At 40.6% G+C, this 13,521-nt stretch overlaps 1 protein-coding gene across 10 annotated transcripts in view; it reads left to right on the top strand.

Moving 5' to 3' along the window:
• Positions 1 to 13,521, top strand: part of Tenm3 (teneurin transmembrane protein 3) — a 1,292,348-nt gene that overhangs the window by 1,110,000 nt on the left and 168,827 nt on the right. The window lies entirely within an intron of this gene.

Genomic DNA, 13,521 nt, shown 5'->3' with positions numbered 1-13,521 from the left:
TTTCATTATAGTGACACATTAAGATACAAAGAAAATATACATTCTTTTAATATTTTAAGTTTTAAAAATATACATTTTGCTGGGCAGTGGTGGCGCACACCTTTAATCCCAGCACTTGGGAACAGAGGCAGGCGGATTTCTGAGTTCGAGGCCAGCCTGGTCTACAAAGTGAGTTCCAGGACAGCCCAGGGCTATTCAGAAGAAACCCTGTCTCAAAAAAAACAAACAAACAAGCAAACAAACAAAAAAAATATAAAGTGTATATATATATGTATATATATATATATATATATATATGTTTATATACATATAAGCATTTACTATGGACTTAATTTATTTTTGAAATAATTTTCACACATTGTAATATTGTATATTCAGATAATACTTGATTCTAGATAATCAGTAATTTTTACAAAATATTCATATATAATAACTAATTTTCATACTATCTAGGCAAACCAATTCTTAGTAACTTCTAACATATTTGCAGTCACGTTCGAGCATGATCAAAGGAAAAGGTCACCAAAGCCCTTCCTTGGTCGTAGCTGGTGACTGGGACTTAGCTGTGCCCATGTTCTGAATATGACCTCGTCTTCAAACACGTCTTCCTTAGCCGCAGGCTCGTGAGGTTTCCTGTATTCAGCATTTCACCTTAACATTGTCTATGGAATTCTGTCCTCTTTGTATGAAGCTAGCATGTGTGTGTGTGCATTTAGGTATTTTGCATGGATGAGTAGTTTATCTCTGCTTACCGTTGGCGCATGATTATTCTATTCAGAACCTTTTTCCTATAGTTCATGTTTCTTTGATTTTACCATGGTGTTTTTCCCAGACTTCCATCCTCTGGTTTCTTTACCAGCCAGTAGTTACCCTGCCATGTGTATCTGCCTGTCCTTCCTGCTCTCCTGTGGTTTTCTCTTGCCTCAGTTTATCTTTCTCTTCTAAATTCAAGCCTGAGAAAGAGCCTGCTTTCTGCTAACACCATTCTGAGAACCCGTTCTTCTTAGCCAATAGAACAAAATTCTTGGACGTGGCTTTAACCAGCTAAGCCTCATCGATTCCATTTGATAACCTTCTGATTCTGACGCAACCCTCGTTGTGATTTTGTGTCATCGCAGCTCAGATGAGAACCACTTAGAATGCTAGTACTCAAAATCTTCCCGTCGCAGCCACATCCCGAGTAATGGATTCTTGCCACTTTCTGGTCGCAGTGTGTGGAGCGAGCTTGGGCTTTGAGGCAGATCTGGGTGAACATCCGGTGAACGACATCACCTTGGCTCATGTGGTTTATCTCTTTTTTTCCCCATCAACTAGGATTGATCATGCTTCACAAAGACTTTATCAAGTTTCACTGAAATGCCCCCGTGCAGTGTTCATGAGGGCAGTGTGTTGTACATAGCAAGTTCTTGGCCAGTCAAGACTGCAGAGTAAGCCCCTGTGTCCACAGCAAACAAAATTTGTGTGTGTCATGTGTCTGTGTGTATATCTGTGTGTGTTTAGTGACATGTTAGTGACAGTGCTTGCCAACATGGTATGGTCAGTAAATGTGAACCCTTGTCTCATTTGTAGATTTATCTCACTTTGAAGGTTTCTAACTCCAGGTAATCTGCCGTACACAAATGACTGGCCAGTATGTGGCTAAAAGCAATTTCCAAGATCACAACCCAACCCACCTCCAAAGATTTTGAAGAATCGTGTGCTTAATAAAGCATAGTTACTAAAAGGTGAGGGCATTGCAGCCCCTCCCCTTCCCCTCCCCTCCTATCTGCTAACTAAAGACCTGAAGAGGGAGTGAGGACAGGGGCCAGGTAGATGGCGATGCACAGTGGCCAGTATGCAAGGCGTACCTATGAGAACCTGGAAACAAATACATAAAAACTTTGAAACATTAAGTTTCAAATAAATAAGTATGAAAGGGGCCAGAGAGATGGATCAGTCCTTCGGGGGGAGAGGGAATACCCTCATTTTTGATTCTGTTCATATCTGAATTTAGTAGACTTTATAATTCCCTTAGTGGGGACTTTGTGACGTTTAAATCTGATCATGTGACATGCTGGCTAGTTATCATCTAGGTGTGAAATAAGCTTTGCCTCAACCTCTTCCACCCCTTGAACTGTTGGTTTTCTGTTGTGTTTTCTACTCCCTCTCCCCCTCCCCCTCCCCCTCCCCATCCCTCTCCCCCTCACTCTTCCCCTCTCCCTCTCCCTCCCCCTCCCTCTGTCCCTTCTCCCTCTCCCCACCCCCCATACAGACTGTCTTGGTTCATACTGAGGTGCTGTCAACATCTCTTGCAGTCGGAATGACCCTTACACTTCAAAGGCCTTACCTCTATAGCTAAATCCTCTTCCACTTCCTTCTCAACTGCATTGAAAGAACTTTTCTGAGCAATTTTAAGCATAGATGACTATCAAGAATTAAATGAGTCAATAATAAATAAACTCCTGTCCAAATAGCACATGCTATATTTAAAGAGGTTCTATTTTCCTTTCATTTGAACCCATCTGGCACATGCTAACGGCCCTCAGTAGACGTGATTGAGATGCTGAAATGCAAGGATATCTGTATCATAGATTCATTTGCTTGATGTCATGACCATGTTATGAAAATAACTAAACTGTGAAGCAAATGCTGATCATCTGTAGAGCCTCGGTAATAGTAGAACGACAATAACTTCTTACCATCGACAAACAAAGTTTGTGACATCCTCACACTTGATTACAGCACGCCTAACTACACTGAATTTCAACAATGGTGAGATGTGGTGTAGGGCAGTGTTAGATCTTTTGTTTTATTTAGGTTTTTTGTTTGTTTGTTTTGGGTTTGTTTCGGTTATTTGTTTTTGGTTTTTATTTTTTGTTTTTGGTTTGGGCCAGGGTTTCTTTATGGAGCTCAGGCTTGCTTACCACTGACTATTCTGCCCCAGTCTCCCAAGCCCTGTGATTTTCGATGTAGGTCTCCTTACCTGGTAAAGCCCCATATATTTTATACATCCATGATTATGTTTAAGTGTAATTTTAGGTAGCCCTACTTACATAGGAGTATGAGAACTGGTCGAGGTATTTTCCCCAGTTACCTTCACATGAACTGTAATTATCCCTCATTGTTTGCAGAGTTTGGCCAGCACACTATGCTGTGCTCACTATAACTATATATTCACAGTCGGCATAACTATATGTTTAATATATATAATTAACATAATTAATATGAAGGCAGTTGCTAATATTTTATCTAAAATATCCAGAGCTTTTAATTTCAAACCATTTTTGATACACTTGCTAATAAGTCATATTAATTCAGGTAGCAGTAACGAAACTATCTTGCTTATAAGCTTTTCATTTAAGACATTTTTCTTCCTGGGATCACCTCCTAGTGTGAAAGATGTGCAAAGATAATAACACATCAATTCAGAAGAGTAATAGATTTGAGATCCCAAAGTGCTCTCAGCATGAGGGGGGCTGTTCATCTGCTTCACTAACAAACCCGATCACAGCTAGAATCATTACATATTTGTTCTTTTCTTTTAATGTCAAAATAGAAAATTTACATCCTCATAGTGACTGATTCCTTGGGAGATGTTTAATTTTCTTGTTTGCAACATTTTTATTTAAAGTTTGTAACAAAATTGGCTTTCTGTAATATTAAGAGACAGCTTAGAATCTAAATATTTCTCTTTTACAGTTGTGTAGTATATTACTAACTATAAAAGTTTTATAATTAAATTCATTACAATATGACCTTTATATTAGCAGCAAAGTAATCCGTTTTGAGTGAGCCAGCTCTTAGAGTATTCACATGGTCCTACTCTTGCATAAATCTGCATCCCTTTCTTAGAACCATCCGTTTTTAAAATGAACATTGTAAATGGTCAGGATGCTAACAGAGATCTGGAGTTTCCATTGACTAACAACACGCTAAGCATCTTTGTTGTTTCTGAGCTGCTTCATCTTCTCAGTTAATCCTCAAACCTGGTCCTTCAGTTCTAAGGTCCCATCTGCTAATTTGTATCCATAGCTGCCCTTGCATCAAGTGCTGCTCCTGCTGCCGCACCACTGGTTGAGAAACTTGGTTTTGAGCTAGTCTTCTATGCACTTCCAACTCTTCCCTTAGCACTTAAGCGCTTTGCTGTGTCTCCTGCTTACACCCTGGAAAGCAGGCTTTAAGGGGAATTCTAAAGGATCAAAGGGAAGACTTGAACAGTAATAGTAAGAGCTCACTCTGGCTTTTTCATTTTTCAATTGCATTGGCATTCTCTTCCCTCTGAACTCCAGTGACAGAATTTTTTCGGTGCATTGGTTTGTAGATCAGAAGAGACCCCTGCTGTGACCTTTGCCAGGATGTTGTAGGGGCTACCTTGGTGGCCAGCCCTGGGAAGATGGCCTTGGGTACCAGGGCTTTGTCCTCACAGGTTTCAGAGAAAGAGAACGGCTAGTAAAAGGCAGGGCTACAGAAAAAATATATTTCTATTCCCTTCTTCTCAAAACGGAAATTAAAATGGAAATGAGGACACCATGTTTACTTGTATGGGTGCATACACCACAGATGTAAAATATTTGCAATTGAACTTACAGAAGAATCTCTGGAAGTAGTTAAAAAATATATGAATGTTAGCAGCACCAACAAATCGACAGAAAGTTTTTAGGGGAAAAACACAATTAAAAATTTTCCAAACAAGGGTTAATACAGAGAAATAATAAATCTTTTCGTTTGGTACATCATGAAAAATTTATACATCTCAGCTGAATTGTTACATAGACTTCCCCATGGTTCCGAAATCCAAGTGATCATATGAGAATAGAGAGCCAACTAAGGAAGTCTTTTATGAGTGAAGATGTGCCACTGATAGATGCTGCAGAGATGTGTGGAGATACAGATTCTAGAAATTCAGAATAGAAAACAGAATGCGTCGGGTGCCCCGTTAGGTTGAAAAGGGAGGTGCAGCCACATGGCAGATATTTAAATATAACAACAACATTAGAAATGAAGCCAATTATGGCAACCTTCTTAAGAGAAGACCCCAAAGGTTAAACAGAACAAAAATGTAAGGATATTGAAAGCTTAAAAGGAGGGAGGGAGGGAGAGAGAGAGAGAGAGAGAGAGAGAGAGAGAGAGAGAGAGAGAGAGAGAGAGAGAGAAAGAGAGAGAGAGAACCTAAAAATAAAAACAAACTAGAANGGAAGGAAGGAAGGAAGGAAGGAAGGAAGGAAGGAAGGAAGGAAGGAAGGAAGGAAGCAAACTAAAAATATACTGCCATAAACCAGTAAGATATTTAAGCTTGCCCAGGTCTGATGAATTGAGCCTTGAATTCCATTTGTCCTAAATTAACTAGACTACATCATGTTATATAGACTTGATAGGAATACCAAGGGTAAACTTTAGCAAAGAAAGCAATCCATGAATACCTTACTGTGCTGCTTCTTCCAGTGTGGTCCCTGGGTCTACATCAGTGCTTGAACTTCTGCCCATACCACTTAGGTTTTCAGGAGCCTACAAGAAAATTGCACAGGCTGTTTGGAAGGCACCACTTTAATCCAGTGCCTGCTGTTCAGCTTGGTGGCTTAACCCCTACTACAGAAGTACCCAAGCTCAGCCCATACCCCTGACTCTGTAGTTTATGTGGCCACCCTGTTTCCTTTGTGTCAAGGACAGGCAACTGTGGCATGCCTTTGCAATGGTGGACAGTTGTGAGCTGCCAGGCCGAATGAGCAGCTAGGTCATCAATCCTTTATTTATTTCAGGGATTTCAGAGATTGGGAACCAGCATCCTTAGGTGATAGATTTATTTCCAAATCCACTATTAAGTATTTAGCCATTATAAGTAATTGTACTGGGTATCTCTGGGTATGTGTACGGAATAAGTTGCTTAAAGCTAAGTAAGAAAAACAAATGGCTTTCGGTGAGAACGGATCGTTTCCTGGAGCTAGTGAGAAACTCAGTGAGCAATGTACTTGCCACACATGTCTGAAGACCTGAATCCAGTCCGTCACATCCCTGGGGAAAACTGGGTGTGGCGGTGCTTCTGTGTAATCTTCATGTTCGTGAGCCTGAGAAAGTGGGGTTCCTGAGGATTGCTGGCCGGCCAGCCTAGCGTGGTGCAGCTCTAGGTCACAGGGAGAGATAGCCATCTCAAAAAAAACCAAGGCGAATACCTCCTAAGATTGACCTCTGACTCCGCATGACTGCATATGCATTGCATGTTCCCACATGCGCACCAGCTAGCGCGTGCACACACATACACACTCACACAAGACAAGTGACATTCTATGTGAACATACATTCTTCAGTTTCTGTGTATTTAGTCTCTGTAAGAATTTAGCATTTCTTCATTATATAAGGCACAGGTTTGGTTTTGGTTTTTTTGGTTTTTTGTTTTTTCTTTTCAGCTTTCAATCAATTATGAACATGTTTAACTGTACTCCTGACAGCTAACTGTTGAATTTGTAGCATAACATTTGAAACATGATGGTGAAAATGTTAAAGCCTGAGAAACAGGTTTTATGTGATCAGAATGCTTAGGTCAAAGTTCACATGGTCTCTCGGGTATAATTCATTTGAGGTCCATGCTGATGACTGTTTTTGTCTGATACACCTGCTCCAGTAAACCTTAATAAAGACTTGAAGACCACAGTAATTAAATGAGTAACAGTAGGTAAAGTGAAAACAGCAAAGCAACAATGGGATGTTCTATATTTTAATCTATTTTAAAAGTATTATAAGATGAATGCCAGGCAGTCTAGCCATTGTTTTGACATCAAGTGACTTAAACTATTTTGAACCAGGTAGCTAATTTTAGCTTCCATACATTTCCAGGTAAATTTAATCCACGAGTATGGGATTCATTTGCTTTAGATCTGAAAATGTCATTTTGGGAAAGGCGTTTGATGTTCAGGAAATCTTGTGAGACCTTTAATAAGCCTCTTAAATCCAGAGAATTATGTTTCGCCGGAAGGAAAGGGACCATATACCTTGAGTTTTTCTTACCTCTTAAAGGAAAACTTGTGCTATTGGAAAGATTTCAAATTTGGCTAAATGCAGCCGGCCTCGTTGGCATGCTGCTGAAATTGGAGCATCCAGTGGGAAGAGATAGAAATCAATGTATATCCTGGGAGCTTTGTATAGATTCTCCTACAGTGATCAATAAGAGCAGGACACTGAGACATTTTAGTTAAATAGTTTGATGTAAATCACCCTCTTTGTCTAACAAGGACCCTAAGAAGAGGAAGAGATCATCAACGAAGCCTATACAGTAGCAACATTCTCCCTATAGTGTGCACAGTGGATGCACACTGTACAATAGTGTACAATGCAATGGAAATATTTTCCCAGGTGTCTTTGTGTCCTTAATAAAACTTTCAAATATGCCTTAGGGACAGAAACTGAACACCAACTGCCGACTCTTTATGCCAATTTTCCATTGTATAACACATGGAAAAAAACAGTTTTCAATGAAGATAATCATACATTTAGTTAAGCTCATTAAAATTTCGTTCTGTAATTGCACACTTTCTATTTGACCTTTTTTTTTTCCTGCCCAAATCTCTCATTGAGGAAATGACACAGATGACTTTGAATGATGCTACCACACATTGTCCAGAGGTGTTTTTCATTTGGGCACCTGAAATGTCTAACTTCTTAAGTCACTTACTTCCTATTGGAGGAATAGTCTGGTTATACTCATCCTATGAAGAAAAGTTAAGTATAAATTCATTTTTCTTAGGAACACATAATATGCCAAAACTTCCATAATTTTGTACTTTGGAACTAAGTACAATTTACTGATATTTTATGTGATACAGTTTAGGAAGGCACATTTAATTTACCCCCCAAAATATGTTACCACTAAAAAAAAACTAACCTCTTTGGTGGTAAGTTGTGGAGTATTACTTCAGAAGTCAGAAATTAAAAATGAAGTTTCTCTGGAACAGCTCAGACATAGGATAAAAAAGCAAAATAACGAGCATGTGTGTGGGCCTCGGGTAAGAGTAGGTAGAAATGATGACTGCACATGGGAAAGTGAGTTTGAAACCCCACCCCCGAATGCTAGTCAAAAACTAGGTATGGTAATGGCCACCCATAATCCCAGCCCTGGGAGGTGGAGAAAAGAGGATATGGTATGTCGCGGAGGCTAGTGGGCAGGTATGGACTGGCCATCCCTTCTAACAAGGTTCAGTGAATAAAACTATCTTACAAGGAGGTGCAGAGCAGAGGATCTCGGCATTGCTTCAGGGATATCATACACACACACACACACACACACACACACACACACACACACACACACACGCAGAGCAGGGCAAGAAGGGAAAATGAACTTACCCACACGAACGAAGAGAAAGAAAAACAAACATGCTTAGAAGGAAACGTTGTAGGGTCTCTGAACATTTGAATAACCAGGGTTGCAAAGAGGGCAAACAGGACTGAAGAATAATTGGAAATTATCAAGATCCTCAGAGAGACCCAAAGACTAAGCAGTGGCCAAGAAGACAGGCAATGGGGACAACAAAAAAGAGGAGGAAATCCAGTCTTTGACCCCCACTAACTTTATATTTGTGACGTGACCCATAGACGGATACACCATAGAATCCATTCAAAATACAAACTAGAACACAGGCTGGGAACGGAAATGCAAAGGCCAGTCCAAAGGCCACTCAACAAAGAAACAGATCTTTCCATTTCCAAAGACAAAAGAGCGAGCTTTGATTGTGCTCCATATCCAGTAGTCCTTGACGTGTGTGTAGTCACTGGCTGCACAGTGCTCCAAGTTAATGAGGCAGCATAGCTCTGTCGTTCCTGGCCCCTCATCGTCAATGCCCCTCCCCTCACGATTCCAAAGCCACAAAGCAACTGTGAGTGTTCAGTGACCTTCCGCACCAGCTGTCTTTGGGGCCTTGAAATTGATTTTCCTCATCTCGGCCTCTGATAATCTGTCCTCAAGTGTGCCTCTCTAGCTCGTCGCCAGAGTGAAAACAGTGCTACAAATAGCTGAGGCACTGTAGGCAGGCATCACGCAGGGCATCATTAGACATGAGAGGGAAATCGGCCGGCTCCGGTGTGTTCTATGTTAAAAAGTGGTTGCTGATGCTTTATTACTGAATACAATGGGGGCATTCACACAGGAGTCAATTCTTTTACTATTTATTTTCTTTTCTTTCCTCTTTCTTCCTTCCTCTCTTTCTTTCTCTCCTTCTTTCTTTCTTTCTTTTCTTCCTTCTTTCCTTCCTTCTTTTCTTTCTTTCTTTCTTTCTTTCTTTCTTTCTTTCTTTCTTTCTTTCTTTCTTTCCTTCTTTCTGTTTGCCATTCCCAAATATGGCCTGAGGAGTAAAGAAAAAAATTTAGTCTTTATTCTGCAAACCTCCTGGGGAAGCCAGATCAAAACATATGCTTTTTTATAGTAATTTCTTCTGAATTTTTAATCGTGAGCATATAGTCTGCCAAGGATCTGTAGGACGAGAGGCTGGTGACCTGCAGACATGAGCCTCGTGGACAATTAGGTGGCAAGATAGTTTTCCCCTGTGGAAAGTCATTATGTGTGCTTCACATTGCTGAATTTCAATATTCATGAAATATTTTGGGATTTCTAAACATAAAGGAAGCACTATATTGAATCTTGAAAAAGTTCTTTTTTTTTAGTGTCGGGGGGCAGGGCGGGGACTTAAAAGATCTGTATTGATAATGGCACATTCCTCTTCTATACAATGCAATGGTAAAGGTATTGTTGCCTTTCAAAAGATTATGTGCCATCCCGATCTCAGAACTAGCCCAGCTCTACCAGATACGAGACCACATATTTTGTGCTATAGCAAACCCACAGACATAGACCTTTCCTTCTGGGCCTAAGAAGCTGTACATGGATGCTTTACCACATCTGTTCTGAAGTTAGACGTGACCTGACGTAGTCAATCATATAAATAATAATCTTGATTCTTCGCTTACATAGTAGAAAGGTGTCAGAAACTCCTGAGCACCCATTATTTGAGAATATATGACAGTGGTGAGGTGCTGCTCTGTTGGTACTGTCTACATGTGGGCATTGATGATGTGTTGTGTTGCCTGTGTTCTACTCTGAATCGACTCTAATACAGGCAGTCCTTTAGATGGGGGGCGTGGGGGGGAATGTCCCACTTATGGGAGTAAAAGTAGTTCCCACCACCACCACCCCCAGTTAAAATAATGCTTTCTCTTGCAGTAGCAAAAGTGAAATGTATGCACTTAATAAACTAGAAACTCTTCTGAGGGCACGGATTTTCAATTCTACTAATATTGATCAATAATGCTGCTGAAGGTTGAACCCAGCACTTTGTGTCTTTTTTAGGCGCATAGTGTTCCACTGAAGTGCACCCCTGGAATCTACATTTGTGTTTGTAATAATATATCAAGGTTGCATATTTTTTAATCTAAAGAAAACAATCTCATGGCAATTTAAACCTAGGATTTGAAAGAGGTCCTTGCCAGAATTGCCAGTCACAGTGTATATTGATCGCTCAGGTTTGCACATTGAAACAGAGATGTTTAATCTGGAGTCAGAAATCTATTAAAGTCATATCATCATGCTTATAGATATATTCATGTTTCTAGTGTCTAGTGTTAAGGGCTAAGGACATGGTCTTGAGAGTCACGCAGACTCAGGTGCAAATCCCATCTGTCATTAAGAAATTACCCAGGCTATCAGTCATTGTTTCATTGTTGTGACAAAAGGCTTGAGGAGTGAACAGTTCATTCGAGCTTGTGATTTTAGTCTACCATAGCCTGCTCGGTTGCACATAGGTTTGTGGCAAAGCAGAAATATGATGCTAGGGAGGAAAGAGAGGAGTGAAACACCTACCTCATGGTTCCCTACAAAGGGGGAGGAGAGATGCAGGAAACGACATGAGAGGGGAAGACATGCGAGGAGGATGGAGGGAGAAAGAAAGAGAGAGATGAGACATGATAGATGAGAGAGATAGATGATGATAGAGGATAGATAGATAGATAGATAGATAGATAGATAGATAGATAGATGTTAGACAGAAAGATATATAGATAGAATGGGTGAATATGTGGAAGAAAGTACAGATTTTCTATGGCATTACCCCAGTGACATAATCCTTCAAGAAGCCTTCACCTCCCAGTCTCTATCATCTGCCAAAGATGCTATCATGTCCTGACTCTATTGTTGGGTTGGAACACTGATGAGTGTAGTAATTATATATGTCTGGATGGATCCCACACACTAAAGCCAGCCATACTGGTACTATTCCCAAGACTTCCAACTCTTTAAATATGTCTTTATCTTCTTTTTTTTTTCCTAAGCAGTAATATACCTAAAATCTTGAGTTTTCACTCTGTCCAACACTCACGTGCTACTTCCTATGTTTGAAATATTTTAAAGTCCTTTACAGTCAATTTAAACCTCATAACTCCTGTGACATAGATAAATACAGGGAGAGGTTAAGGAACTTTTCCAAAGACATGAACCTAGTGAACAGGAAAGATTTTAAACATTAGCAGTCTAACTTCCCAGGTCTGTGCTATGAAGTCCTTAACCTGTTTGATATATTTAGCCTTTTTAAAATACACAGTAAGTGTGTGAGTGTTAAAATGGAAAGTGCTTAACTATGACCCCATAAACGCGTCTAGCATAAAGGCTATGCCATATTATAGGAGCGAATGAAAGGACACGTTTAACCTCTTGAATATAAAAAATTATAGCCTGCTGGCTGCACTGGACACCTTAGAACAGGATGTAATGATAGTTCATGCTATGACTCAGATCTGAACAGTATTATCATGCTAATGAAAGCCATGAAACACACAGTGTTTTACAATTTGAACGCCTTTTGATTATTAACAGGAATCTAAGAGAACTAGAGGCTGAGAGGGGCGCATGGTAGGAAGCTGATATGGAATCAGACAGAGGGGAAGATGCAGGACTGAGGTGATCAAAATATATTTTATACATACATGAAATTCTCAAAGAATAATAAAATAAGAAAAATAAAAGACTAGGCATCCATGCTCCAGATACATATGTAGCAGAGGATGGCCATGTCTGACATCAATGGGAGGGGAGGCCCTCGGTCTTGTGGAGGTTTTATGCCCCAGTGTAGGGGGATGCTGGAGCAGTGGGGCAGGAGTGGGTGGGTGGATGGGGGAGCACCCTCATAGAAGCAGGGCAGAGGGGAGAGGGTGAATGGGTTTGGGGTTATGAAGGGGTAACTTTTAGAAGCACGTGAGGGTCACTGAGATGGATGGTCAGGTAACGATGCTTGCTGTCAAGCTTCACAACCTGCATTGCATCCTTGGGACCCACAAAGAGAAAGGCAAGAGCTGACTTCCTCAAGTTGTCTTTGATACTGAGAAGTGGGATATCATTTGAGATGGAGTGATAATAAAAATATTTTTTTAAAAATAGAATCTTAGTTAGATGTCCCAAAGGTTTTCTTACTTGGTATTCTTGTTCTGTGTTCTTTACGTTGCTGCTTAAACATTTTTAAGCTGCAGTTTTGAGGCAGTTTGACCCAGTGTCTATAGCTCAGCCTTCAGAGAACCTGTGTCATCTACAGCCTGCCTCACTGGCCTTGTCCTTGATTCTGGCTGGGGTTTCAAACATGTTCTGTGAGTCTCCCCCTCCAGCAGGCTCCACAAGCTTTACCTTACTGATTACCCTTGACATGTGCTGAAAATAGAACAGTTGACAAGGACCCGCCCAGCTGCCCTGCCTGGCTTACAAGTCCTCCACAAGGAAGGAGCAGGCTGGAAGGAGAACTCTTCCATGGGTATCTAGAAAGTCAGTGAGGAGTCAGAGCACCAGCAGGGCACGGGTACATGCATGCACACGAGCACACAATCTCCTATAATGTGCATACACACACAGCTATGAACAATGCCAGTTTTATCATATGTATTACAAGGGACTCCTCGGAAGGCCCTTCATCATTGTACAGGCTGCTTTTCACCTTTCGCTGCGTGGGTCCCACGGATGTTCCGGCATGCTTTTGTTCAGGAGACAGGGTGACTCAGGTAACTCCCACATCTCTCTTGAGGTCTACTTGAAACCATATGGATTATTTGGGTGCATAAACCCTGCTATATACACCATCAAATGTATGCACCATTATTCTTAGGTCACTTCTATGATACAGTTCTTAAATGGAAACATTCCCTTACCTTTAACTTTTAGAAGCACGTGAGGGTCACTGAGATGGATGGTCAGGTAACGATGCTTGCTGTCAAGCTTCACAACCTGCATTGCATCCTTGGGACCCACAAAGAGAAAGGCAAGAGCTGACTTCCTCAAGTTGTCTTTGATACATGAGTGCCTGCACCTACATACACACATACACACACACACACACACACACACATACAAGGTAGATAGATAGGTAGATGATAGGTAGATTGCAAAGAGAGAGAAAAACATGTATGTACTTAGGTAGGTAAGTAAGATAGATAGATGATAGATAGATAGATAGATAGATAGATAGATAGATAGATAGATGTTTAAAACAAATATCATATGAAGCAGAGCTTGGCATGTAGTTCAGC

This window comes from Mus caroli, chromosome 8 (assembly GCF_900094665.2).
Source record: "Mus caroli chromosome 8, CAROLI_EIJ_v1.1, whole genome shotgun sequence".
NCBI lineage: Eukaryota > Metazoa > Chordata > Mammalia > Rodentia > Muridae > Mus > Mus caroli.
This window is presented reverse-complemented; position numbering and strand designations above follow the sequence as displayed.